The sequence below is a fragment of the Oncorhynchus keta genome, chromosome 16, assembly GCF_023373465.1.
Source record: "Oncorhynchus keta strain PuntledgeMale-10-30-2019 chromosome 16, Oket_V2, whole genome shotgun sequence".
Classification (NCBI taxonomy): Eukaryota; Metazoa; Chordata; class Actinopteri; order Salmoniformes; family Salmonidae; genus Oncorhynchus; species Oncorhynchus keta.
Window position 1 is genome coordinate 21,680,540 of NC_068436.1, and position 27,591 is coordinate 21,708,130.

Sequence of the window (27,591 nt, forward strand, 5' to 3'; positions counted from 1 at the left end):
AGACTAGTGTCCTGTCCAGGGGGTGTCCTGTACATCAAGCTGCCTCCCTACAGAAACAACAGATAGACTAGTGTCCTGTCCAGGGGGTGTACTGTACATCAAACTGTCTCCCTACAGAAACAGGAGATAGACTAGTGTCCTGTCCAGGGGGAGTCCTGTACATCAAGCTGTCTCCCTACAGAAACAGGAGATAGACTAGTGTCCTGTCCAGGGGGAGTCCTGTACATCAAGCTGTCTCCCTACAGAAACAGCAGATAGACTAGTGTCCTGTCCAGGGGGTGTCCTGTACATCAAGCTGCCTCCCTACAGAAACAGCAGATAGACTAGTGTCCTGTCCAGGGGGTGTACTGTACATCAAACTGTCTCCCTACAGAAACAGGAGATAGACTAGTGTCCTGTCCATTGGCTGGGGATTGATTGTCCTGATTGACATCAAGCTGTCTCCCTACAGAAACAGGAGATAGACTAGTGTCCTGGCTGGCTGGCAGGGGCTGGCTGGGGTCCTGTACATCAAGCTGTCTCTGGCCTGGCAGAAACAGGAGATAGACTAGTGTGGCTGGCCTGGCTGGCTGGCTGGCTGGCTGGCTGGCTCTGGCTGTCTCCCTACAGAAACAGGAGATAGACTAGTGTCCTTCCAGGATTGGATTGATTGATTGATTGATTGATTGGTACATTCAATTGATTGCTGTCTGGCTGGCACTCCAATGCTCCATTGCTGATTGATTCTGATTCTGATTGACAATTGCTTTTATTGATTGATTGATTAATTGATTGATTGATTGATTGCATTGATTGATTGATTGATTGATTGATTTGATTGAGTGTGCACTGCTCTGGCTGGTAGTGACTGACTGACTGCTGGCTGACTGACTGACTGACTGACTGACTGACTGGCTGACTGGACTGGCTGGCTGACTGACTGCTGGCTGGCTGGCTGGCTGCTGACTGGCTGGCTGGCTGGCTGGCTGATTGCTGGACTGGACTGGCTGGCTGGCTGGCTGGCTGGCTGGCTGACTGACTGATTGACTGGCTGGCTGATTGACTGACTGACTGACTGACTGATTGACTGACTGACTGACTGGCAGATAGAAAGTGGCCTGTTGGCACTGGGAAAGGTTGAGGAGCAGGCCTGATAAAATGCTGGTAAGGGTAGACAGACTAGAAAGGGGCCTGTTGGTAAGGGTAGACAGACTAGAAAGGGGCCTGTTGGTAAGGGTAGACAGAGTAGAAAGGGGCCTGTTGGTAAGGGTAAATTAGTAGAAAGGGGCCTGTTGGTAAGGGTAGACAGAGTAGAAAGGGGCCTGTTGGTAAGGGTAGACAGAGTAGAAAGGGGCCTGTTGGTAAGGGTAGACAGAGTAGAAAGGGGCCTGTTGGTAAGGGTAGACAGAGTAGAAAGGGGCCTGTTGGTAAGGGTAGATTAGTAGAAAGGGGCCTGTTGGTAAGGGTAGATTAGTAGAAAGGGGCCTGTTGGTAAGGGTAGATTAGTAGAAAGGGGCCTGTTGGTAAGGGTAGATTAGTAGAAATGGGCCTGTTGGTAAGGGTAGATTAGTAGAAAGGGGCCTGTTGGTAAGGGTAGATTAGTAGAAAAGGGCCTGTTGGTAAGGGTAGACAGAGTAGAAAGGGGCCTGTTGGTAAGGGTAGACAGAGTAGAAAGGGGCCTGTTGGTAAGGGTAGATTAGTAGAAAGGGGCCTGTTGGTAAGGGTAGACAGAGTAGAAAGGGGCCTGTTGGTAAGGGTAGATTAGTAGAAAGGGGCCTGTTGGTAAGGGTAGATTAGTAGAAAGGGGCCTGTTGGTAAGGGTAGACAGAGTAGAAAGGGGCCTGTTGGTAAGGGTAGAAGAGTAGAAAGGGGCCTGTTGGTAAGGGTAGATTAGTAGAAAGGGGCCTGTTGGTAAGGGTAGATTAGTAGAAAGGGGCCTGTTGGTAAGGGTAGACTAGTACAAAAGGGCCTGTTGGTAAGGGTAGACAGAGTAGAAAGGGGCCTGTTGGTAAGGGTAGACAGAGTAGAAAGGGGCCTGTTGGTAAGGGTAGATTAGTAGAAAGGGGCCTGTTGGTAAGGGTAGACTTAGTAGAAAGGGGCCTGTTGGTAAGGGTAGATTAGTAAAAAGGGGCCTGTTGGTAAGGGTAGATTAGTAGAAAGGGGCCTGTTGGTAAGGGTAGACAGAGTAGAAAGGGGCCTGTTGGTAAGGGTAGACAGAGTAGAAAGGGGCCTGTTGGTAAGGGTAGACAGAGTAGAAAGGGGCCTGTTGGTAAGGGTAGATTAGTAGAAAGGGGCCTGTTGGTAAGGGTAGATTAGTAGAAAGGGGCCTGTTGGTAAGGGTAGATTAGTAGAAAGGGGCCTGTTGGTAAGGGTAGATTAGTAGAAAGGGGCCTGTTGGTAAGGGTAGACAGAGTAGAAAGGGGCCTGTTGGTAAGGGTAGACAGAGTAGAAAGGGGCCTGTTGGTAAGGGTAGACAGAGTAGAAAGGGGCCTGTTGGTAAGGGTAGACAGAGTAGAAAGGGGCCTGCTGGTAAGGGTATATAGAGTAGAAAGGGGCCTGTTGGTAAGGGTAGATTAGTAGAAAGGGGCCTGTTGGTAAGGGTAGATTAGTAGAAAGGGGCCTGTTAGTAAGGGTAGAGTAGAAAGATATAGGGAGGGGGATTATTCTGTAGGACTGTGGAAGAGAGAGGGTGTTCTGAGGCTTGATAATGATGAGCAGAGTTTAAAGAGGACTTCCTGTGGTGGCCGGCTGGCCAGGTAAAGGACACGCCAGGCTGGATGAGGATCAGGGAGGATCATGGGGGGGAGAGAGGGGGGATGGGGAGAGAGAAGAGAGAGGCGGGAGTGAGGGAGGAGAGGGGAGAGGGAAGGGAGAAGGTGGGGGAGGGAGTGGAGCGTGAATAGAGAAGTGGGAGAGAGGAGAGAGGGAAAAGAGGGAAGAGAGTGTGGAGAGAGAAGGGGAGAGGGTGGAGAGGGGAGAGAGGGAGGAGAGGGGAGAGAGGGGAGAGAGGGAGAGAGGGGAGAGAGGGAGGAGAGGGGAGAAAGGGAGGAGAGAGCGGGGAGAGGGGTTGAGAGGGGAGATGGGCTGGAGAATGCTGGGGAGAAGGGGACTAGACAATATGGAGAGAAGAGGGAGAGAGGGGGAGCCTGGGAGAGAGAACGGAGGAGAGTAGGGGAAAAGCAGGGGATGCTGGGGCTGTCTGCCATCAGAGCAGGGGGTTGTGTTCCACGTGCCACATCGGTGAGACAGCCCAGTGTACACAGAGAAATATGAGCTAAATAGTCTGGTAATACACACAGACCAGGAGGCAGAAACACACACAGACCAAGAGAGACAGAAACACTCACAGACCAAGAGACAGAAACACACACAGACCAAGAGAGACAGAAACACTCACAGACCAAGAGAGACAGAAACATTCACAGACCAAGAGAGACAGAAACACTCACAGACCAAGAGAGACAGAAACACTCACAGACCAAGAGAGACAGAAACACTCATAGACCAAGAGAGACAGAAACACTCACAGACCAAGAGAGACAGAAACACTCACAGACCAAAAGACACAGAAACACTCACAGACCAAGAGACAGAAACACTCACAGACCAAGAGGCAGAAACACTCACAGACCAAGAGAGGCAGAAACACTCACAGACCAAAAGAGACAGAAACACTCACAGACCAAGAGAGGCAGAAACACTCACAGACCAAGAGGCAGAAACACTCACAGACCAAGAGAGACAGAAACACTCACAGACCAAGAGAGACAGAAACACTCACAGACCAAAAGAGACAGAAACACTCACAGACCAAGAGAGGCAGAAACACTCACAGACCAAGAGGCAGAAACACTCACAGACCAAGAGAGGCAGAAACACTCACAGACCAAAAGAGACAGAAACACTCACAGACCAAGAGAGGCAGAAACACTCACAGACCAAGAGAGACAGAAACACTCACAGACAAAAAGAGACAGAAACACTCACAGACCAAAAGAGACAGAAACACTCACAGACCAAAAGAGACAGAAACACTCACAGACCAAAAGAGACAGAAACACTCACAGACCAAGAGGCAGAAACACTCACAGACCAAGAGAGGCAGAAACACTCACAGACCAAAAGAGACAGAAACACTCACAGACCAAGAGGCAGAAACACTCACAGACCAAGAGAGGCAGAAACACTCACAGACCAAGAGGCAGAAACACTCACAGACCAAGAGAGACAGAAACACTCACAGACCAAGAGAGACAGAAACACTCACAGACCAAAAGAGACAGAAACACTCACAGACCAAGAGAGGCAGAAACACTCACAGACCAAGAGGCAGAAACACTCACAGACCAAGAGAGGCAGAAACACTCACAGACCAAGAGAGACAGAGACACTCACAGACCAAGAGAGACAGAAACACTCACAGACCAAGAGGCAGAAACACTCACAGACCAAGAGAGACAGAAACACTCACAGACCAAGAGAGACAGAAACACTCACAGACCAAAAGAGACAGAAACACTCACAGACCAAGAGAGGCAGAAACACTCACAGACCAAGAGGCAGAAACACTCACAGACCAAGAGAGGCAGAAACACTCACAGACCAAGAGAGACAGAGACACTCACAGACCAAGAGAGACAGAAACACTCACAGAACAAGAGAGACAGAAACACTCACAGACCAAGAGAGGCAGAAACACTCACAGACCAAGAGAGACAGAAACACTCACAGAACAAGAGAGACAGAAACACTCACAGACCAAGAGAGGCAGAGACACTCACAGACCAAGAGAGACAGAAACACTCACAGAACAAGAGAGGCAGAAACACTCACAGAACAAGAGAGGCAGAAACACTCACAGACCAAGAGAGACAGAAACACTCACAGACCAAGAGAGGCAGAGACACTCACAGACCAAGAGAGACAGAAACACTCACAGACCAAGAGAGTCAGAAACACTCACAGACCAAGAGAGGCAGAAACACTCACAGACCAAGAGAGGCAGAAACACTCACAGACCAAGAGAGGCAGAAACACTCACAGACCAAGAGGCAGAAACACTCACAGACTTCTAAAAATGTATATATTTAACCTTTATTTTATTTAACTAAGCAAGTCAGTTAAGAACAAATTCTTATTTACAATGACGGCCGACCCATGACGCTGGGCCAATTGAGTGTCACCCTATGGGACTCCCAACCACGGCCGGATGTGATACAGCCTGGATTCAAACCAGGAACTGTAGTGCCTTAGACCGCTGAGCCACTCGGGAGCCCAAAAACAGAGAGCAACACAAACAGACTTAAAACAGACAACAACATATACAGGGAACAGGGCTCTGGTCTACTATACAGGGAACAGGGCTCTGGTCTACTATACAGGGAACAGGGCTCTGGTCTACTATACAGGGAACAGGGCTCTGGTCTACTATACAGGGAACAGGGCTCTGGTCTACTATACAGGGAACAGGGCTCTGGTCTACTATACAGGGAACAGGGCTCTGGTCTCACAGACCACTATACAGGAACAGATTAACATTAGGGCTCTGGTCTACTATACAGGGAACCATTAGGGCTCTGGAGGAACAGATTAACATTAGGGCTCTGGTCTACTATACAGGGAACAGTTTAACATTAGGGCTCTGGTCTACTATACAGGGAACAGGGCTCTGGTCTACTATACAGGGAACAGATTAACATTAGGGCTCTGGTCTACTATACAGGGAACAGGGCTCCATTAGGGCTCTGGTCTACTATACAGGGAACAGATTAACATTAGGGCTCTGGTCTACTATACAGGGAACAGGGCTACATTAGGGCTCTGGTCTACTATACAGGGAACAGGTTAACATTAGGGCTCTGGTCTACTATACAGGGAACAGGTTAACATTAGGGCTCTGGTCTACTATACAGGGAACAGGGCTCTGGTCTACTATACAGGGAACAGGTTAACATTAGGGCTCTGGTCTACTATACAGGGAACAGGGCTCCATTAGGGCTCTGGTCTACTATACAGGGAACAGGTTAACATTAGGGCTCTGGTCTACTATACAGGGAACAGGTTAACATTAGGGCTCTGGTCTACTATACAGGGAACAGGTTAACATTAGGGCTCTGGTCTACTATACAGGGAACAGCGCTCTGGTCTACTATACAGGGAACAGGTTAACATTAGGGATCTGGTCTACTATACAGGGAACAGGGCTCTGGTCTACTATACAGGGAACAGGGCTCCGGTCTACTATACAGGGAACAGATTAACATTAGGGCTCTGGTCTACTATACAGGGAACAGGGCTCTGGTCTACTATACAGGGAACAGATTAACATTAGGGCTCTGGTCTACTATACAGGGAACAGATTAACATTAGGGCTCTGGTCTACTATACAGGGAACAGATTAACATTAGGGCTCTGGTCTACTATACAGGGAACAGTTTAACATTAGGGCTCTGGTCTACTATACAGGGAACAGGGCTCTGGTCTACTATACAGGGAACAGATTAACATTAGGGCTCTGGTCTACTATACAGGGAACAGGGCTCCATTAGGGCTCTGGTCTACTATACAGGGAACAGATTAACATTAGGGCTCTGGTCTACTATACAGGGAACAGGGCTACATTAGGGCTCTGGTCTACTATACAGGGAACAGGGCTCTGGTCTACTATACAGGGAACAGGTTAACATTAGGGCTCTGGTCTACTATACAGGGAACAGGTTAACATTAGGGCTCTGGTCTACTATACAGGGAACAGGGCTCTGGTCTACTATACAGGGAACAGGTTAACATTAGGGCTCTGGTCTACTATACAGGGAACAGGTTAACATTAGGGCTCTGGTCTACTATACAGGGAACAGGTTAACATTAGGGCTCTGGTCTACTATACAGGGAACAGGTTAACATTAGGGCTCTGGTCTACTATACAGGGAACAGGGCTCTGGTCTACTATACAGGGAACAGGTTAACATTAGGGCTCTGGTCTACTATACAGGGAACAGGGCTCTGGTCTACTATACAGGGAACAGGGCTCTGGTCTACTATACAGGGAACAGATTAACATTAGGGCTCTGGTCTACTATACAGGGAACAGGGCTCTGGTCTACTATACAGGGAACAGATTAACATTAGGGCTCTGGTCTACTATACAGGGAACAGGTTAACATTAGGGCTCTGGTCTACTATACAGGGAACAGGTTAACATTAGGGCTCTGGTCTACTATACAGGGAACAGGTTAACATTAGGGCTCTGGTCTACTATACAGGGAACAGGGCTCTGGTCTACTATACAGGGAACAGGGCTCTGGTCTACTATACAGGGAACAGATTAACATTAGGGCTCTGGTCTACTATACAGGGAACAGGGCTCTGGTCTACTATACAGAGAACAGGGCTCCATTAGGGTTAAGGCTCTGGTCTACATTAAGGCTCTGGTCTACTATACAGGGAACAGGGCTCTGGTCTACTATACAGGGAACAGGGCTCTGGTCTACTATACAGGGAACAGGGCTCTGGTCTACTATACAGGGAACAGGGCTCTGGTCTACTATACAGGGAACAGATTAACATTAGGGCTCTGGTCTACTATACAGGGAACAGATTAACATTAGGGCTCTGGTCTACTATACAGGGAACAGGTTAACATTAGGGCTCTGGTCTACTATACAGGGAACAGGTTAACATTAGGGCTCTGGTCTACTATACAGGGAACAGGGCTCTGGTCTACTATACAGGGAACAGGGCTCTGGTCTACTATACAGGGAACAGGGCTCTGGTCTACTATACAGGGAACAGGGCTCTGGTCTACTATACAGGGAACAGGGCTCTGGTCTACTATACAGGGAACAGGGCTCTGGTCTACTATACAGGGAACAGGGCTCTGGTCTACTATACAGGGAACAGATTAACATTAGGGCTCGGTCTACTATACAGGGAACAGATTAACATTAGGGCTCTGGTCTACTATACAGGGAACAGGAACAGGGCTCTGGTCTACTATACAGGGAACAGATTAACATTAGGGCTCTGGTCTACTATACAGGGAACAGGTTAACATTAGGGCTCTGGTCTACTATACAGGGAACAGGTTCTAACATTAGGGCTCTGGTCTACTATACAGGGAACAGGTTAACATTAGGGCTCTGGTCTACTATACAGGGAACAGGGCTCTGGTCTACTATACAGGGAACAGGGCTCTGGTCTACTATACAGGGAACAGATTAACATTAGGGCTCTGGTCTACTATACAGGGAACAGGGCTCTGGTCTACTATACAGAGAACAGGGCTCTGGTCACTATACAGGGAACAGGTTAACAAGGCTCTGGTCTACAGGGAACATTAACATTAGGCTCTGGTCTACTATACAGGGAACAGGGCTCTGGTCTACTATACAGGGAACAGGGCTCTGGTCTACTATACAGGAACAGGGCTCTGGTCTACTATACAGGAACAGAACATTAGGGCTCTGGTCTCTATACAGGGAACAGGGCTCTGGTCTACTATACAGGGAACAGGGCTCCATTAGGGTTAACATTAGGGCTCTGGTCTACTATACAGGGAACAGATTAACATTAGGGCTCTGGTCTACTATACAGGGAACAGGTTAACAACAGGGCTCTGGTCTACTATACAGGGAATTAACATTAGGGCTCTGGTCTACTATACAGGGAATAGGGCTCTGGTCTACTATACAGGGAACAGGGCTCTGGTCTACTATACAGGGAACAGGGCTCTGGTCTACTATACAGGGAACAGGGCTCTGGTCTACTATACAGGGAACAGGGCTCTGGTCTACTATACAGGGAACAGGGCTCTGGTCTACTATACAGGGAACAGGGCTCTGGTCTACTATACAGGGAACAGGGCTCTGGTCTACTATACAGGGAACATTAACATTAGGGCTCTGGTCTACTATACAGGGAACAGATTAACATTAGGGCTCTGGTCTACTATACAGGGAACAGGGCTCTGGTCTACTATACAGGGAACAGGTTAACATTAGGGCTCTGGTCTACTATACAGGGAACAGGTTAACATTAGGGCTCTGGTCTACTATACAGGGAACAGGTTAACATTAGGGCTCTGGTCTACTATACAGGGAACAGGTTAACATTAGGGCTCTGGTCTACTATACAGGGAACAGATTAACATTAGGGCTCTGGTCTACTATACAGGGAACAGGGCTCTGGTCTACTATACAGGGAACAGATTAACATTAGGGCTCTGGTCTACTATACAGGGAACAGATTAACATTAGGGCTCTGGTCTACTATACAGGGAACAGGGCTCTGGTCTACTATACAGGGAACAGGGCTCTGGTCTACTATACAGGGAACAGATTAACATTAGGGCTCTGGTCTACTATACAGGGAACAGATTAACAGGGCTCTGGTCTACTATACAGGGAACAGGGCTCTGGTCTACTATACAGGGAACAGGTTAACATTAGGGATGCTGGCTGAATCAGAGCAGCTATAGTTGGTTAAACATGTGGACAGGTCTACACAACAAGGTCTTGAATAGATCACACACCAACACACACACCAGCACACACACCAGCACACACACCAACACACCCACACACACACACACCAAAAGCCGAAGCTGAAAACAATTATTGTAATTGTTCAGGAATAACGTATACAACATCCACCAACAGCCGTGCCTCGGGTGTCATTTGGGACGCATTCATTCCCCGCGTTCGGTGAGAGTGCGGGGTAGGTCATAGTGTTGTGTTCAAGCTCAATGACTTCCGGTTACATTGGATCGGATAAGTTAATGACTTTAAATTAACACGGGCCATTATTATTTGTGTTTGTTTGAGTGCAGGCCTATATGGGAACGATGATCAAACCTAAAATATATTTTGGACGAATTAAAATAAAAAATATGTTCTTAATCAAGAGATCCCACTGGGCACAGACGTCATTTTGATTTACGTTTGAACTTTTCCAACTATTGTGATTTCGATGTGAAACAGCTACAGCAACCAATAACCATGTCTTTGGATTAAAAAAAAAAAAAAAAAAATAAGAAATGAACTTACCTTGATGATTTTGTGCAAATCCAATGGGTTGTCCACGTTAATTCACCGTCTTCACGTTCACTTATTTGGTTGAAATGACGCGGAAACAAACTTTAATTCAACCAGGTTTTGCCCAGTGCGGATACGACGGGACGACGAGTCCGCCTATTAAAAGGACTCAGGCTAGACCGAGTGATAACGGCATAACCATAACAACCATAATTCATAGCAAGTTAATTTTATTTTAAGATCTAACAGAGTGAAACAATGCGTCTTCTATCAAGGACACCGGACAGGTTTCTCCGCTCGTAAATTGATCAGACGTTGTTAGGCTACCCATGAAATGACAAATCCGACCTGACAAAACCGTAACATTTTACTAATATTTAGCACAAAGAATAAACCTACAAACAGGCCAAGTATTATTTTTTGGGGGATCAACAATGTGATTAATTAGGGCACGAAAAAAAAAGATGTACATTCAACATTTTTTTTAATCGAATATCGTCTCAATGCGGCATGACTGCGGGAATGTTTTTTTACAACGATGACCTCAGAGAGAAACGTGCGCGTTGGATTCCATAAATAAGAGTCGTAATATTCTTTTGTCGTTATCGAATGACTTGTTCATTCAAAATGTTCTGTCGATTAATTCCATTTATACTATTATAGCGTCAATTGGACTGTATGACGACATAAACAAATTATGTTCCATACGGTTTGATTTAAAAAACAATAAAGAATAATAATAATAATAATGTGTCTCATCAATTGTATGACGACATAAACAAATTATGTTCCATACGGTTTGATTTAAAAAACAATAAAGAATAATAATAATGTATCGCAAATTCTCATTTATTTCTTACGATATTTTAACGGTCAACTCAAAATACGGGGTTGAAATACAAAGGACGAGAACGTTCAGTGGGCCGATATGACAATATATTTGTGGGTTGTATTTTTTGAGCTGCATTATAATAAACAATGGTTGGAAATACGTTGTATGTCTAATCAATTTGCGCTCAGGTTTTGAAAAATATGCAGCTTTTTAATTTGTTCACCAAAACAGGCTTTCAATACTTCAGTAAATAAATAAAAGTAGCCGAAGTAAAATAAATAAATTCACTCATACTGTAACTCATAAAATATATCAGATAACGTAATTACAATTTTATCGGCTAATTTGTTTGGTTTTACTTCCCTTGTAGAACAAAGACTAAGAGACCCCAAAATCAATCTACCCTTCTACCCACTAAGAAGAGACCCAAAAATCCATCTACCCACTAAGAGACCCCAAAATCAATCTACCCTTCTACCCACTAAGAAGAGACCCAAAAATCAATCTACCCTTCTACCCACTAAGAAGAGACCCAAAAATCCATCTACCCTTCAACCCACTAAGAAGAGACCCAAAATCCATCTACCCTTCTACCCACTAAGAAGAGACCCAAAATCCATCTACCCTTCTACCCACTAAGAGACCCAAAATCAATCTACCCTTCTACCCACTAAGAAGAGACCCAAAATCAATCTACCCTTCTACCCACTAAGAAGAGACCCAAAATCAATCTACCCTTCTACCCACTAAGAGACCCAAAATCCATCTACCCTTCTACCCACTAAGAAGAGACCCAAAAATCCATCTACCCTTCTACCCACTAAGAAGAGACCCAAAAATCAATCTACCCTTCTACCCACTAAGAAGAGACCCAAAACTCAATCTACCCTTCTACCCACTAAGAAGAGACCCAAAAATCCATCTACCCTTCTACCCACTAAGAAGAGACCCAAAAATCAATCTACCCTTCTACCCACTAAGAAGAGACCCAAAAATCCATCTACCCTTCTACCCACAAGTCCAAGAGACCACAAAAATCCATTACGACCTTCTCCAACCAGACATGACAGGTGCGTGACCTCAAGAACGGGGTCATAGTACCCTTCTCACCCACGTTATTGACCCAAAGTGTCGTGTAAAGAGGAGCGTGCTCCTCTGATCCGTGGTCATGAGCTAACTCTGGCCCAAGGTACTATCTACCCTTCTAGACAGAGAGAGAGAGAGAGAAAGAGACCCTTCTACATGAGAGGGGGGTAAGGGGGAGAGATAGAAAGAGAGAGAAGGGGGGTAAGGGGACCCAGATAGAAAGAGAGAGAGAGAAATCCATCTAACCCTTCTAGAAAGGAGAGAAGAGAGAGAGAAGAGAGGGGGGTAAGGGGGAGAGATAGAAAGGAGAGAGAGAGAGACAGAAAGGGGGTAAGGGGACCCTTCTACCCAGGAGAGAGAGAGAGAAAATCCATCTAAGGGGGGAGAGATAGAAAGGAGAAGAGAGAGACAGAAAGGGGGTAAGGGAGAGAGATAGAAAGGAGAGAGACCCAAAAATCCAGGGGGAGAGATAGAAAGGACCCAAAAATCCATGAGGGGTAAGGGGGACCCACAGAGAGAGACAGAGAAAATCCATCTAAGAGGGAGAGATAGAGAGAAGGAGAGAAGATGGAGAAAGACCCGAGAGAGAACTGAGGAGAGCCAGTGGTCCCAGTAAAGGTCATCACCCTGCTGACTCAATTGAAAGAAATAATGAAGAAATCTGAAGGCGTGTCTGGTTGCCATGTCACCCAGAAGGGTAAAAGCGTGTCTGGTTGCCATGTCACCCAGAAGGACCCAAAAGCGTGTCTCTGCCATGTCACCCAGAAGGGTAAAAGAGACCCAAAAATCCATCACCCTCAGTACCTCCAGGCTAAGATCAGGCCCTACACCCAAAAACAAGGGCACTAAGCGTTCATCAAAATCTCTACCCTTCTCCCCCACTGAGAAGAGACCCAAAAGTCAAAACTACCCTTCTACCCCCAATGGTGGAACAAACTCCCTCACCACGCCAGGACAGCGGAGTCAATCTACCCTTCTACCCACTAAGACACCCAAAACCCCACCTCTACCCAAGGAATACCTACTAAGTAAGGGTAAGTAAATCATCCCCCTTCTACCCAACAAGATTTAGATGCAAGTGGCATCTCCACTGGTGGTCATAAGAAGATGCACCAATTTGTAAGTCGCTCTGGATAAGAGCGTCTACCTAAATGACTTAAATGTAATGTAAATGTAAGCTATCATTTTAATATTTCTATGGAGGATGATGAAAAATTTTTCATAAGGAAAGTCAATATCAACTTGAACCATAATTAATGCACAATAACATGGATAGCTCAGAAACAGGCCATCTGAGCTTTACATAGACGGAAAAGTCTAAACATATTCTGTGTTATTTAATAATAATAATAAATAAATGCCATTTTAGCGGACACTTTTATCCAACCAGACATGACAGTCATGTGTGACATACATTCTACGAATGGGTCATGGTCCCGGTTTCACCCACTACCCTGTGGTGTAAAGCGCCATGCTCTACCAACTGAGCTACAGAAGGACATTTAAAATCAATTCTAGGCCTAGGTTCTTGACTAGAGACATATTGAGACATAATTTTATATTAGAAAGGAGAGAGAGAAGGGGGTCATTTATTAAACGCTCGTATACAGAGAGGGGGGCTTACAGGGGCAATTAAATAGGGTCAGTGTCTTGCTCAAGGGCACATCGACAGATTCTTCCACCTCGTTGTAGACGGGGAGAGAACCGCCAGAGGGCTGCTTCCTAACATAATTCCTCTCCTTCCGATCCCAAACTAGGGTTTGTAGACCTACTCGTTTTATTGAACTCGAGTTGGAAACGTGTTTTGTCTGTAGATATGTATGTAATTACAGGCCAGTGAGGAGGCCAGTGGTCCCTAAAGGTCATCACTGTTGCTTTTCCGTGTCCAGAAATAATGAAAAATCTAAATGATGTTGGTTGCCATGTCACCCAGAAGGGTAAAAGCAACGTCAATGGGCGATCATTTTAATATTTCTATGGAGGATGATAAGACTGTTTGTGATAGTAAGTCAAAATTAACTTGAACCATAATTAATGCACAATAACATGGATAGCTCCTAATCCAGGCACTTGTCATCTGAGCTGGATTACTGAATATGCTTTAGACTTTGCTCCCTGTCTGTGCCATTAAAATCAACTCATAGGCGCAGCCCGTCTGGTGTTGACCTTCCCATAGTTCTTGTAACATCACCCCGCTTTTATATTTCGGTCCATTTCCATTAAACGCATCGGATACAAGACCATGGTGCTGCCTACGGAGCAATTAAATAGGGTCAGTGTCACCTCAGTACCTCAGGCCTGATCAGTTTTACACCCAAACAAGGGCACTGGGATTCATCCACCAGACTGGCCTGCTGCTCCCTAACATAATTCCCTCCTTCAGCCCAGTCAAAGGGTTTGCTGACTCTGGCTCGTCTTATTGAACTCGTGTTTTAAACGTGTTTTGTCAGGACAGCGTATGTCAATCACAGGCCAGTGGAGACACCTGAAATACCGTTCTTTAAGGAATACCTAGGATAAATATAACATCTAAATGATGTTGGATGCACTATTGTATGGCTGTTCCACTGGATGTCATAAGGTGAATGCAAATCAATTTGTATGGGCTCCATAAGACCATAATTCTTACACGATAATAAATTTACATTGTAAAGTATGTTTTCTTTATTTAACTAGGCAATTCAGTTAAAAAACAAATTCTTATTTACAATGACGGCCTACACCGAAAACAAAGCTGGACGACACTGGGACAATTGTGGCCACCCTATGGGACTCCCAATCACGGCCTTGATGTGATGCAGCCAGGATTCTTTGAATCAGCGACTCACAGTGACGCCTCGTGCACTGAAATGCAGTGTCTTTAGACCGCTGCGTCACTCTGGAGCCGGAGAGAAATAATGACAGTTCTCAAAAACAAAATGTCACGTGTCCTCGGTTCTACCAGCAGAACTTCCCTTCCCCGTGTGAATGGGAGATTTCTGGAATAATACACTTCTTCCGGCAGGAAGACAACTGCCTACGATTCATTTTATTTTGATCAATATGCTCATCCAAAAAAATATATATTTTACGGGTCACTGATTAGAAATATTAAACTATCCCTCTGCTCAACATTTAGTATGGTTTCTCCTAGCTAAGATTTAACATACAGTCAAGACGACAGGGTCATAACTAACATAGAGCCCCAATAATACACAGAACGGAGAGATAAAATAACAAAACATAATTACCCATCCTTTACTTATCAACTCCCAGAGAAAAGCGCACTCGGTAAGCCTACATTAATTAGCCCTTATCTACTCCCTGAATCCTCCTCCCCCTCCCCACTCGGCAGATGCCTACATTAATTAGCCCTGGTTCTACTCCCTCAGAAAAGCTCCTCCTCTCCAGAGCCTACATTAATTAGCCCTTATCTACTCCCACAGAAAAGCGCACTCATCCCTACATTAATTAGCCCTTATCTACTCCCACAGAAAGCGAGAGTTGCACCCTTCTGAAAAAAATCCCTACATTAATTAGACCTTTATTATCTACTTTTCCCTCAGAAAAGCTCTTGAAGCCTACATTAATTAGCCCCTATCTACTCCCTCAGAAAAGCACACTCAGGGTAAGCCTACATTAATTAGCCCTTATCTACTCCCTCAGAAAAGCACACTCGGTAAGCCTACATTAATTAGCCCTTATCTACTCCTCTGCTCTCATCACTCGGTAAGCCTACATTAATTAGATACTTATCTACTCCTCAGAAAAGCTCACTTGGGCCTACATTAATTAGCCCTTATCTACTCCCCAGAAAAGCACACTCCTACCGGTAAGCCTACATTAATTAGCCCTTATCTACTCACCTCAGAAAAGCACACTGTTCTAGGCCCTCTAAGCCTACATTAATTAGCCCTTAACTTATCTACTCCCACAGCAGCGACACACATTACGGTAAGCCTACATTAATTAGCCTTTACTATCTACTCCCTCAGAAAAGCGCACTCTGTAAGCCTACATTAATTAGCCCTCCATCTACTCCCTCAGAAAAGCTCACTCGGTAGGCCTACATTAATGGCCCAGCCTGTAGGTTTATCTACTCCCTCAGAAAAGCATCCACTCGGTCTAAGCCTACATTAATTAGCCCTTATCTACTCCCACAGAAAAGCGCACTGGCTTCCAGTTGAAGCTTGCATCGGTAAGCCTACATTAATTACCCCTTATCAACTCCCACAGAAAAGCTGCACTCGGTAAGCCTACATTAATTAGCCTTTAGGTATCTACTCCCACAGAAGGCGCACACGGTAAGCCTATATTATCCATTAGCCCTTATCAACCCCACAGAAAAGCGCACTCAGTAAGCCTACATTAATTATCCTTTACTTATCAACTCCCACAGAAAAGCGGAGTCAATCACCACCTTCCGGAGACACCTAAGCCTACATTAATTAGCCTTTACTTATCAACTCCCACAGAAAAGCGCACATGGTAAGCTGTTCCATTAATTAGCCCTTATCTACTCCCACAGACTTAAATGCGCACTCGGTGGGCCTCAACACGGCCTTGAATTGATGCAGCCACTTATCAACTCCCACAGAATGCGCACTTTAGACCCCTGTGTCACTCTGGAGGTAAGCCTAAATTAATTATCCTTTACTTATCAACTCCCACAGAAATGGGCAGATTTCGGTCAGCCTACATTAATTCATTTTATTTTATCAACTCCCACAAAAAAAGCGCATTTTTCGGTCAGCCTACATTAATTAGCCCTTATCTGGTTTCCCTACAGAAAATACGTCAAGACGACAGGGTCATAACATAACATAGGTCAGCCTAACAAAAATTAGCCCTTATCAACTCCCACAGAAAAGCGCACTCGGTAAGCCTACATTAATTACCCCTTATCAACTCCCACAGAAAAGCGCACTCGGTAAGCCTACATTAATTAGCCCTTATCTACTCCCACAGAAAAGCGCACTCGGTATGCCTACATTAATTAGCCCTTATCTACTCCCACAGAAAAGCGCACTCGGTATGCCTACATTAATTAGCCCTTATCTACTCCCACAGAAAAGCGCACTCGGTAAGCCTACATTAATTAGCCCTTATCTACTCCCACAGAAAAGCACTCGGTAAGCCTACATTAATTAGCCTTTATCAACTCCCACAGAAAAGCGCACTGGTAAGCCTACATTAATTAGCCCTTATCTACTCCCACAGAAAAGCGCACTCGGTAAGCCTACATTAATTAGCCCTTATCTACTCCCACAGAAAAGCGCACTTGGTAAGCCTACATTAATTAGCCCTTATCTACTCCCACAGAAAAGCGCACTCGGTAAGCCTACATTAATTAGCCATTTATCTACTCCCACAGAAAAGCGCACTCGGTAAGCCTACATTAATTAGCCCTTATCTACTCCCACAGAAAAGCGCACTCGGTAAGCCTACATTAATTAGCCCTTATCTACTCCCACAGAAAAGCGCACTCGGTAAGCCTACATTAATTAGCCCTTATCTACTCCCACAGAAAAGCGCACTCGGTAAGCCTACATTAATTAGCCTTTACTTATCTACTCCCACAGAAAAGCGCACTCGGTAAGCCTACATTAATTAGCCCTTATCAACTCCCACAGAAAAGCGCACTCGGTAAGCCTACATTAATTAGCCCTTATCTACTCCCACAGAAAAGCGCACTCGGTAAGCCTACATTAATTAGCCCTTATCTACTCCCACAGAAAAGCTCACTCGGTAAGCCTACATTAATTAGCCCTTATCTACTCCCACAGAAAAGCGCACTCGGTAAGCCTACATTAATTAGCCCTTATCTACTCCCACAGAAAAGCGCACTCGGTAAGCCTACATTAATTAGCCCTTATCTACTCCCACAGAAAAGCGCACTCGGTAAGCCTACATTAATTAGCCCTTATCTACTCCCACAGAAAAGCACACTCGGTAAGCCTACATTAATTAGCCCTTATCTACTCCCACAGAAAAGCGCACTCGGTAAGCCTACATTAATTAGCCCTTATCTACTCCCACAGAAAAGCGCACTCGGTAAGCCTACATTAATTAGCCTTTACTTATCTACTCCCACAGAAAAGCGCACACGGTAAGCCTACATTAATTAGCCCTTATCTACTCCCACAGAAAAGCGCACACGGTAAGCCTACATTAATTAGCCCTTATCTACTCCCACAGAAAAGCGCACACGGTAAGCCTACATTAATTAGTCCTTATCTACTCCCACAGAAAAGCGCACACGGTAAGCCTACATTAATTAGCCCTTATCTACTCCCACAGAAAAGCGCACTCGGTAAGATATACGCAGCGCATTTTTCGTCTACAAGAAAATGCTAAGTTGTTTATTTGTAATTTTTAACTATGATGATTTTAGAGTCCCTTTATTTACAGCCTACATGTCTAGCAGCGTACCGCATTTCCCCGGTTAGCCAATAGGCGGTGGTGTACGTACAGTAGTAGATACAGACGGCTCTTCCTTTCCGTGTACAGCGCTGTGGAACCATATGGGACCCGCGAGGAGGAGGAGGACTGTGTTCTCTCTCTCTTCCTGTATTTTCATTTGCCTCCTAATTGACCCAAATAAAGGCTCGTTCACTGAATTACTGGGGGGGGTCTCCCTGGCCCCGGTGGTGCACGCGGGCACGCAGGCACACACACGCGCGCCTGCAGCAGTAGCTGAGGGGAGGCGAGAGGCGAGTCCCCGTCAGACAGAGTAATTCTCGGCTCCGTCGAGTCCCTCCGATAGAGGGAAAATGTACCCTATTCCTTTTATAGCGCTTACCTTTGACCAGGGTCTGTAGGGCTAGGGTCAAAAGTAGTGCACTGTGTAAGGGATAGAGTGCCATTTGCGACGGAAACCTCGCTCTCCTCTCCTGGAGTCATCCCATTTGATATTGTGGCTTGTCCAATCACCCTCCGCTCGTCAACCGTTTGTCTTGACTCGCTTCCCCGCTGTAGGCTACAACCTCTCCGGTCTCTGCCCGGTGCTGTGCTGGCGCCACGGAGCTCCAGGGCCGCCCTGGTAACGATTTCCACGTTTCGGTGATGAGGATTTATCATTTCTAAACAGGGGAGAATGGAGAAACCCGGTTGAGATGGTTCTTTTATTAAGATCCGACCGGGACACACATCAACAACAACGAAAATAACAGTTTTGTTGTGCGGAGTAACAGAACACAGGTGCTCGTCGTCACCGACGCAGGAGGATTGTTTTGTTTGAGTGGCCAGGGATTTGCATTTGTTTTTTCATTTAAAAACATCATGCACGACAAGGCGACAGACACTCAGGCTTCGACACCGTCAAAAGTCTCCTCGTTTTACATCGAAAACCTACTCGGCTCGAGGAAGAATGGAGAGTCAACGTATTTCAACGGACAGTCAACTCAACAACAACAACAACAACAACAACAGCCAGTATAGTAGCAGGACCGCGGAGGAGAGTATGGAGCGGAATGAGATGGTCGACCCATCTAGCCGAGTCTTAGCGGGACATCCCAGCCAAGTGGCCGGTCAAGTGGCAGCCTGCTCCGGCCTCGGCGCCGAGGGTTCCCCGGAGAGACTCGCAGTTAGAACCGAACAGAGGAGCCGCAGCCGTTAACGTCAAACCACTCAGTCTCAAAAGGTCCAACAGTAAGTTGCCTATATCTTTATTTTATTGGATAAATTGTTGTGTTTAATTGTTTTTTTTAACGGCATAATCGAATCTACTGTATGAGATCCATTGTAAATAAAATGTCCACAAGAGCCATCGTTTAAATGTTTTACATTTATTTATTTATCCATCATTTTACCAGGTAAGTTGACTGAGAACATGTTCTCATTTGCAGCAACGACCTGGGGAATAGTTACAGGGGAGAGGAGGGGTTGATTAATGAGCCAATTGGAAGCTGAGTGACTGTATGGGCAATACAGTAATCTGTCTGTATTCCGTTAGATAAATATTCCTATAATTATCTTTGACTGCATGATCGAAGCTGGTCGGATAGTCTATATTGTGAAGATAAGAAACAGCTTCTCATTGCGATCGAAGGGTTTGAATGGCCCAGTTATATTTGGCTATAACAACACGAGGTTTTAGGCCTGTAGTCGACATCTAGGGCCAAGATCATCTCACAATAACCTTTGTTTAATCAGTCCCATTGAGGTAAAAACAAAAATACTTTTTTTTTACCAGGGAGACCTGTCAAGGAGGTTTAACCACATGTTACGCCGACATGTGGTATATATTACGTCTATATCGTGTGTCGTGATAGTCCTATCGCGCATCATGACTAAGCCTATATCTCTAATTACGCACACTGCCTGTCACTATAGGTCGGGAACGCAAATGGCACCCTATTCCCTATACGGTGCACTACTTTAGAAAAGAGCCCAATGTGCCCCTATCAGCTCTATTTAAAAAATATATATATTAAATTCTCACCTTTATTTAACCAGGAAGGCCAGTTGAGAACAAGTTCTCATTTACAACTGCGACCTGACCTGTTACGTTAGACCAAACTCGGTGCCATAGGCCCTGGTCTAAAGTAGTGCACCCTATAGGGAATATGACTCTGGTCTATAGTAGTGCACTATATATGGAATCGGGTGCCATATTGGGATTGTCTGGTCCTGTCTGGTCAGCCAGTCTACTGATAGAGGGAAGTGTCCCTGGTCCTGTCTGGTCAGCCAGTCTACTGATAGAGGGAAGTGTCCCTGGTCCTGTCTGGTCAGCCAGTCTACTGATAGAGGGAAGTGTCCTCTGGTCCTGTCTGGTCAGCCAGTCTACTGATAGAGGGAAGTGTCTTCTGGTCCTGTCTGGTCAGCCAGTCTACTGATAGAGGGAAGTGTCCTCTGGTCCTGTCTGGTCAGCCAGTCTACTGATAGTGGGAAGTGTCCTTCTGGTCCTGTCTGGTCAGCCAGTCTACTGATAGAGGGAAGTGTCCTCTGGTCCTGTCTGGTCAGCCAGTCTACTGATAGAGTGTCCTCTGGTCCTGTCTGGGAAGTGTCCCCTGGTCCTGTCTGGTCAGCCAGTCTACTGATAGAGGGAAGTGTCCTCTGGTCCTGTCTGGTCAGCCAGTCTACTGATAGAGGGAAGTGTCCCCTGGTCCTGTCTGGTCAGCCAGTCTACTGATAGAGGGAAGTGTCCTCTGGTCCTGTCTGGTCAGCCAGTCTACTGATAGAGGGAAGTGTCCCCTGGTCCTGTCTGGTCAGCCAGTCTACTGATAGAGGGAAGTGTCCTCTGGTCCTGTCTGGTCAGCCAGTCTACTGATAGAGGGAAGTGTCCCCTGGTCCTGTCTGGTCAGCCAGTCTACTGATAGAGGGAAGTGTCCTCTGGTCCTGTCTGGTCAGCCAGTCTACTGATAGAGGGAAGTGTCCTCTGGTCCTGTCTGGTCAGCCAGTCTACTGATAGAGGGAAGTGTCCCCTGGTCCTGTCTGGTCAGCCAGTCTACTGATAGAGGGAAGTGTCCTCTGGTCCTGTCTGCTCAGCCAGTCTACTGATAGAGGGAAGTGTCCTCTGGTCCTGTCTGGTCAGCCAGTCTACTGATAGAGGGAAGTGTCCCCTGGTCCTGTCTGGTCAGCCAGTCTACTGATAGAGGGAAGTGTCTTCTGGTCCTGTCTGGTCAGCCAGTCTACTGATAGAGGGAAGTGTCTGTCTGGTCCTGTCTGGACAGCCAGTCTGGTCCTGTCTGGTCAGCCAGTCTACTGATAGAGGGAAGTGTCCCTGGTCCTGTCTGGTCAGCCAGTCTACTGATAGAGGGAAGTGTCCTCTGGTCCTGTCTGGTCAGCCAGTCTACTGATAGAGGGAAGTGTCCCCTGGTCCTGTCTGGTCAGCCAGTCTACTGATAGAGGGAAGTGTCCCCTGGTCCTGTCTGGTCAGCCAGTCTACTGATAGAGGGAAGTGTCCTCTGGTCCTGTCTGGTCAGCCAGTCTACTGATAGAGGGAAGTGTCCCTGGTCCTGTCTGGTCAGCCAGTCTACTGATAGAGGGAAGTGTCCCCTGGTCCTGTCTGGTCAGCCAGTCTACTGATAGAGGGAAGTGTCCCCTGGTCCTGTCTGGTCAGCCTGTCTACTGATAGAGGGAAGTGTCCCCTGGTCCTGTCTGGTCAGCCAGTCTACTGATAGAGGGAAGTGTCCCCTGGTCCTGTCTGGTCAGCCAGTCTACTGATAGAGGGAAGTGTCCCCTGGTCCTGTCTGGTCAGCCTGGTCTACTGATAGAGGGAAGTGTCCCCAGGTCCTGTCTGGTCAGCCAGTCTACTGATAGAGGGAAGTGTCCTCTGGTCCTGTCTGGTCAGCCAGTCTACTGATAGAGGGAAGTGTCCTGGTCTGTCTGGTCCTGTCTGGTCAGCCAGTCTACTGATAGAGGGAAGTGTCCCCTGGTCCTGTCTGGTCAGCCAGTCTACTGATAGAGGGAAGTGTCCTCTGGTCCTGTCTGGTCAGCCAGTCTACTGATAGAGGGAAGTGTCCTCTGGAGGGTCAACGAGGCCCCCTGCTTCATTTGGTAAAACTAACAGAAGCAGTGAGCTCATGTTTGGCCCCCTCTCTCTCCCCTCCTCTCTCTAGGGAATTCCTCCTTCTCTCTCTCTCTTCCCTCTCTCTCTCTCTTCCCTCCTCTCTCTCTCTCTCTTCTCCCCCCTCTCTCTCTCTTTCCCTTCTCTCTCTCTCTTTTCTCTCTTTTCTCTCTTCCCTTTCTCTCAGAAGTTCCCTCTCTCTCTCTCTCCCTCTCTCTCTCTCTGCAGCCATTCCAAACTCATTAAAGGCTCAAGAGTGCTTAGTTTGTCCTAGAGTTCCCAGGGAACAGGGTCTCTGGTCTCTTCAGAACAGCCGTCAGGCACAGGGTTCTTCCCATGGAACCTCTCTTCTCCTCCCTATAGGGCTCTTTGAGTCCTATGGCCTCTGGTCTAAACTCATAAGGCTCTAGTAATGGTCACTAGTAGTTCACTAGATAGGGAATAGGGCTCTGGTCAGAAGTAGTGCACTATATATAGGGAATAGGGCCCTGGTCTAAAATAATGCACTACTATAGGGAATAGGTCCCTGGTCTAAAGTTGCACTATATAGGGAATAGGGCCCTGGTCTAAAGTAGTTCACTATATAGGGAATAGGGCCCTGGTCAAAATAGTGCACTATATAGGAATAGGGCCCTGGTCACTAGTAGTTCACTATATAGGGAATAGGGCCTGGTCAGAAGTAGTTCACTATATAGGGAATAGGGCCCTGGTCACTAGTAGTTCACTATATAGGGAATAGGGCTCTGGTCACTAGTAGTTCACTATATAGGGAATAGGGCTCTGGTCTAGTAGTTCACTATATAGGGAATAGGGCTCTGGTCACTAGTAGTTCACTATATAGGGAATAGGGCCCTAGGTCAGAAGTAGTTCACTATATAGGGAATAGGGCCCTAGGTCAGAAGTAGTTCACTATATAGGGAATAGGGCCCTGGTCACTAGTAGTTCACTATATAGGGAATAGGGCCCTAGGTCAGAAGTAGTTCACTATATAGGGAATAGGGCCCTAGGTCAGAAGTAGTTCACTATATAGGGAATAGGGCTCTGGTCACTAGTAGTTCACTATATAGGGAATAGGGCCCTAGGTCAGAAGTAGTTCACTATATAGGGAATAGGGCCCTAGGTCAGAAGTAGTGCACTATATAGGGAGTAGGGCCCTAGGTCAGAAGTAGTTCACTATATAGGGAATAGGGCCCTAGGTCAGAAGTAGTTCACTATATAGGGAATAGGGCCCTGGTCACTAGTAGTTCATTATATAGTGAATAGGGCCCTAGGTCAGAAGTAGTTCATTATATAGTGAATAGGGCCCTAGGTCAGGAGTAGTTCATTATATAGTGAATAGGGCCCTAGGTCAGGAGTAGTTCATTATATAGTGAATAGGGCCCTAGGTCAGAAGTAGTTCATTATATAGTGAATAGGGCCCTAGGTCAGAAGTAGTTCACTATTTAGGGAATAGGGCCCTAGGTCAGAAGTAGTTCACTATATAGGGAATAGGGCCCTAGGTCAGAAGTAGTTCATTATATAGTGAATAGGGCCCTAGGTCAGAAGTAGTTCACTATTTAGGGAATAGGGCCCTAGGTCAGAAGTAGTTCATTATATAGTGAATAGGGCCCTAGGTCAGAAGTAGTTCACTATATAGGAATAGGGCCCTAGGTCAGAAGTAGTTCATTATATATTGAATAGGGCCCTAGGTCAGAAGTAGTTCATTATATAGTGAATAGGGCCCTAGGTCAGAAGTAGTTCACTATTTAGGGAATAGGGCCCTAAGTCAGGAGTAGTTCATTATATAGTGAATAGGGCCCTAGGTCAGAAGTAGTTCACTATATAGTGAATAGGGCCCTAGGTCAGAAGTGTTTCACTATTTAGGGAATAGGGCCCTAGGTCAGAAGTAGTTCATTATATAGTGAATAGGGCCCTAGGTCAGAAGTATTTCACTATTTAGGGAATAGGGCCCTAGGTCAGAAGTAGTTCATTATATAGTGAATAGGGCCCTAGGTCAGAAGTAGTTCACTATTTAGGGAATAATTCTACTATTTAGAAGTAGTTCACCCTGACCATAGGGAATATCTCTGGCATGAGTTATCTTCATCATTTATCTCTCCATCAGTTAGTTCACTATCATAGGAATCTCCATCAGTTCTCTCTATCAGTTATCTCTCCATCAGTTATCTCTCCATCAGTTATCTATATCAGTTATCTCTCCATCAGTTATCTCTCCATCATATTATCTCTCCATCATATTATCTCTCCATCATATTATCTCTCCATCAGTTATCTCTCCATCAGTTATCTCTCCATCAGTTATATCTCCATCAGTTATCTCTCCATCAGTTATCTCTCCATCATATTATCTCTCCATCAGTTATCTCCATCATATTATCTCTCCCAGGTCTCTATCCGTTAGTTCCATCAGTTATCTCTCCATCAGTTATCTCTCCATCAGTTATCTCTCCATCAGTTATCTCCATCATATTATCTCTCCATCATATTATCTCTCCATCAGTTCTCTCTATCAGTTATCTCTCCATCAGTTATCTCTCCATCAGTTATCTCTCTCCATCAGTTATCTCCATATTATCTCTCCATCATATTATCTCTAGCATCAGTTCTCTCCATCAGTTATCTCCATCATATTATCTCTCCATCATATTGTCTCTCCATCAGTTATCTCTCATCATAGTTATCTCTCCATCAGTTATCTTAGGGATATTATCTCTCATCAGTTCACTATAGTTTATCTCTATCAGTTATCTCCCATCAGTTATCTCTCCATCAGTTATCAGAAGTAGTTCTCTCCATCAGTTATCTCTGCATCAGTTCTCTCCATCAGTTATCTCCATCATATTATCTCTCCATCAGTTATCTCCCATCAGTTAGTTCCATCATATTATCTCTCCATGAGGGCTCTCCATCAGTTAGGTCAGAAGTAGTTCTCCATCAGTTATAGGGAATCAACTCCATCAGTTATCTCTTCATCATATTATCTCCACGCAGCCTGACCATCAGTTATCTCTCCATTTTTCACTCCATCGGATTATCTCTCTCATCAGGCTCTCCATCAGTTATCTCTTCATCATCCGTTTTCTCCATCAGGTTCTCTCCATCAGTTAGGGCGTTCGATATCACGGTCCTGAGCAGTTCACTCCATCAGTTAGGAATCAGCTACATGTTATCTACATCTGGTTCATCTATTATCTCTCCAAGGCTCTGGTCACATCACTATTATCTCTCCACAGTTCTCTCCATAGTTCTCTAGGTCCAGAAGTTTCACTCCATCAGTTCTCCCATCAGTTATCTCTCCATCATTCTCTCCAGTTCACTCTCTCCATGGGTTTCTCCATCAGTAAGTAGTCTCCATCTTCTCCTCTCCATCAGTTATCTCTCCATCAGTTATCTCTCCATCAGTTATCTCTCCATCAGTTACTCTCCATCAGTTAATATTATCTCTCCATCAGTTAGTTCCATCAGTTCTTTAGGGTTATCTCTCCATCAGTTAGAATTTCCATAGTTCACCTCCATTAAGTTATTTCCTCTTTATTTAACATATTTTACCTTCACTATTATAGGGAATAGTTTTACCTTTATTTCTCTCCATCAGTTCTCTCCATTTTATCTCTATTAACCTTTATTTCTCTCCATCAGTTATCCTCCATCATTTATCTCTCCATCAGTTCTCTCCATCAGTTATCTCTCCATCAGTTCATCTCTCCATCAGTTATCTCTTCATCAGTTATCTCTCCATCAGGTATCTCTCTGTCAGTTATCTCTGTATCAGTTATCTTTCCATTACTCAGTGGGTTAACTTTAAGATCAAAGATTAACTATAGGTACAGGAATATTTGACCCCTTTGTTTTTATGGTTAACTTCTGTTCTCATCAACAGCCTATTGAAATCATTCAGACTTTGATGCCATGTGTCCCTATCTAGGATTCACATTTAATTCATGTTGTATTTTTTCCCCACAGATCCCAACGAGGACAGCAGATGCTCAGGTCTAGGAACAGCTGTTCCCACTCAGCCAGCGACCGAACTGGGGTCTCTTCCGCCGTGTCAGAAGAACCCACTGAAGGCAGCGACAAAACGGGACGGAAAACGGCAGACAGCAGCCTGACCGACGACAACGACGAGACGCAGAACGCCTTTGACGATCAGTCGGACCCGGGAAGCCCTCTGGACCCGAGCTCTATCCGGGAAGAAGAAAACTAGAACCGTTTTCAGTCGGAGTCAGGTGTTTCTGGTTAGAGTCGACGTTCGATATGAAACGGTACCTGAGCAGTTCTGAACGGGCAGGTATCGCGGCCTCTCTCCAGCTGACGGAACGCAGGTGAAAATCTGGTCCAGAATCGACGGAACAAATGGAAGAGACAGATGGCCGCGGATCAAGAGACCGTATCTAGGAACGTGGGTTCCACTCGTCCCAACGGAATAGTGGAGTTCCGATTCTATATCACGAAAGCTCCACGCCCTCGACGTTGGGTTTCAACGTCAACGTGTCCAGGTCTCCCTCCGTTGATGAGTTTCTCGAACCCTGGTAGGAACATCCATTCCTCCTTTGCGCACTCCATGCGTTACTACGCTCGCAAATGACCGGGTTGGTGTAAAGACCGTTACCGAGCTTTCACTGCTTTTTGTTCACGTCATGTTGTTACTTTAAATTGGGGTTAATGGTAACCCTTGGGTTAACCTTTAGGAACAGTGGGTTATTTTACCTTTATTTTAACTGGTCTAGGAACAGTTATTTTAACTATTTAGGAACAGTGGGTTAACTGGTCTAGGAACAGTTTAAGTTCCTGGTCTATTTAACCTTTAGGAACAGTGGGTTATTTAACTATTTTATTTAACTTTATCTAACAGTGCAAGTTAACTGGTTTAAGTGGGTTAACTGGTCTAGGAACAGTGGGGTTCTTATCATTTTGGGGTTAATAGGAACAGTGGGTTAACTGGTCTAGGAACAGTTGGGTTAACTGGTCTATAGGAACAGTGGGTTAACTGGTCTAGGAACAGTGGGGTTAACTGGTCTAGGAACAGTGGGTTAACTGGTAAGGAACAGTGGGTTAACAGGAACAGTATTTAACTGGTCTAGGAACAGTGGGTTAACTGGTCTAGGAACAGTGGGGTTAACTGGTCTAGGAACAGTGGGGTTAACTGGTCTAGGAACAGTGGGTTAACTGGTCTA

General features: G+C 45.7%; 1 pseudogene; it reads left to right on the forward strand.

Annotated features, from left to right (window-relative positions):
* Window positions 1-19,276: 19,276 nt before the first annotated feature.
* LOC127908067 (homeobox protein HMX3-like) lies at window positions 19,277-27,016 on the forward strand (annotated as a pseudogene).
* The last annotated feature ends 575 nt before the right edge of the window (window positions 27,017-27,591 follow it).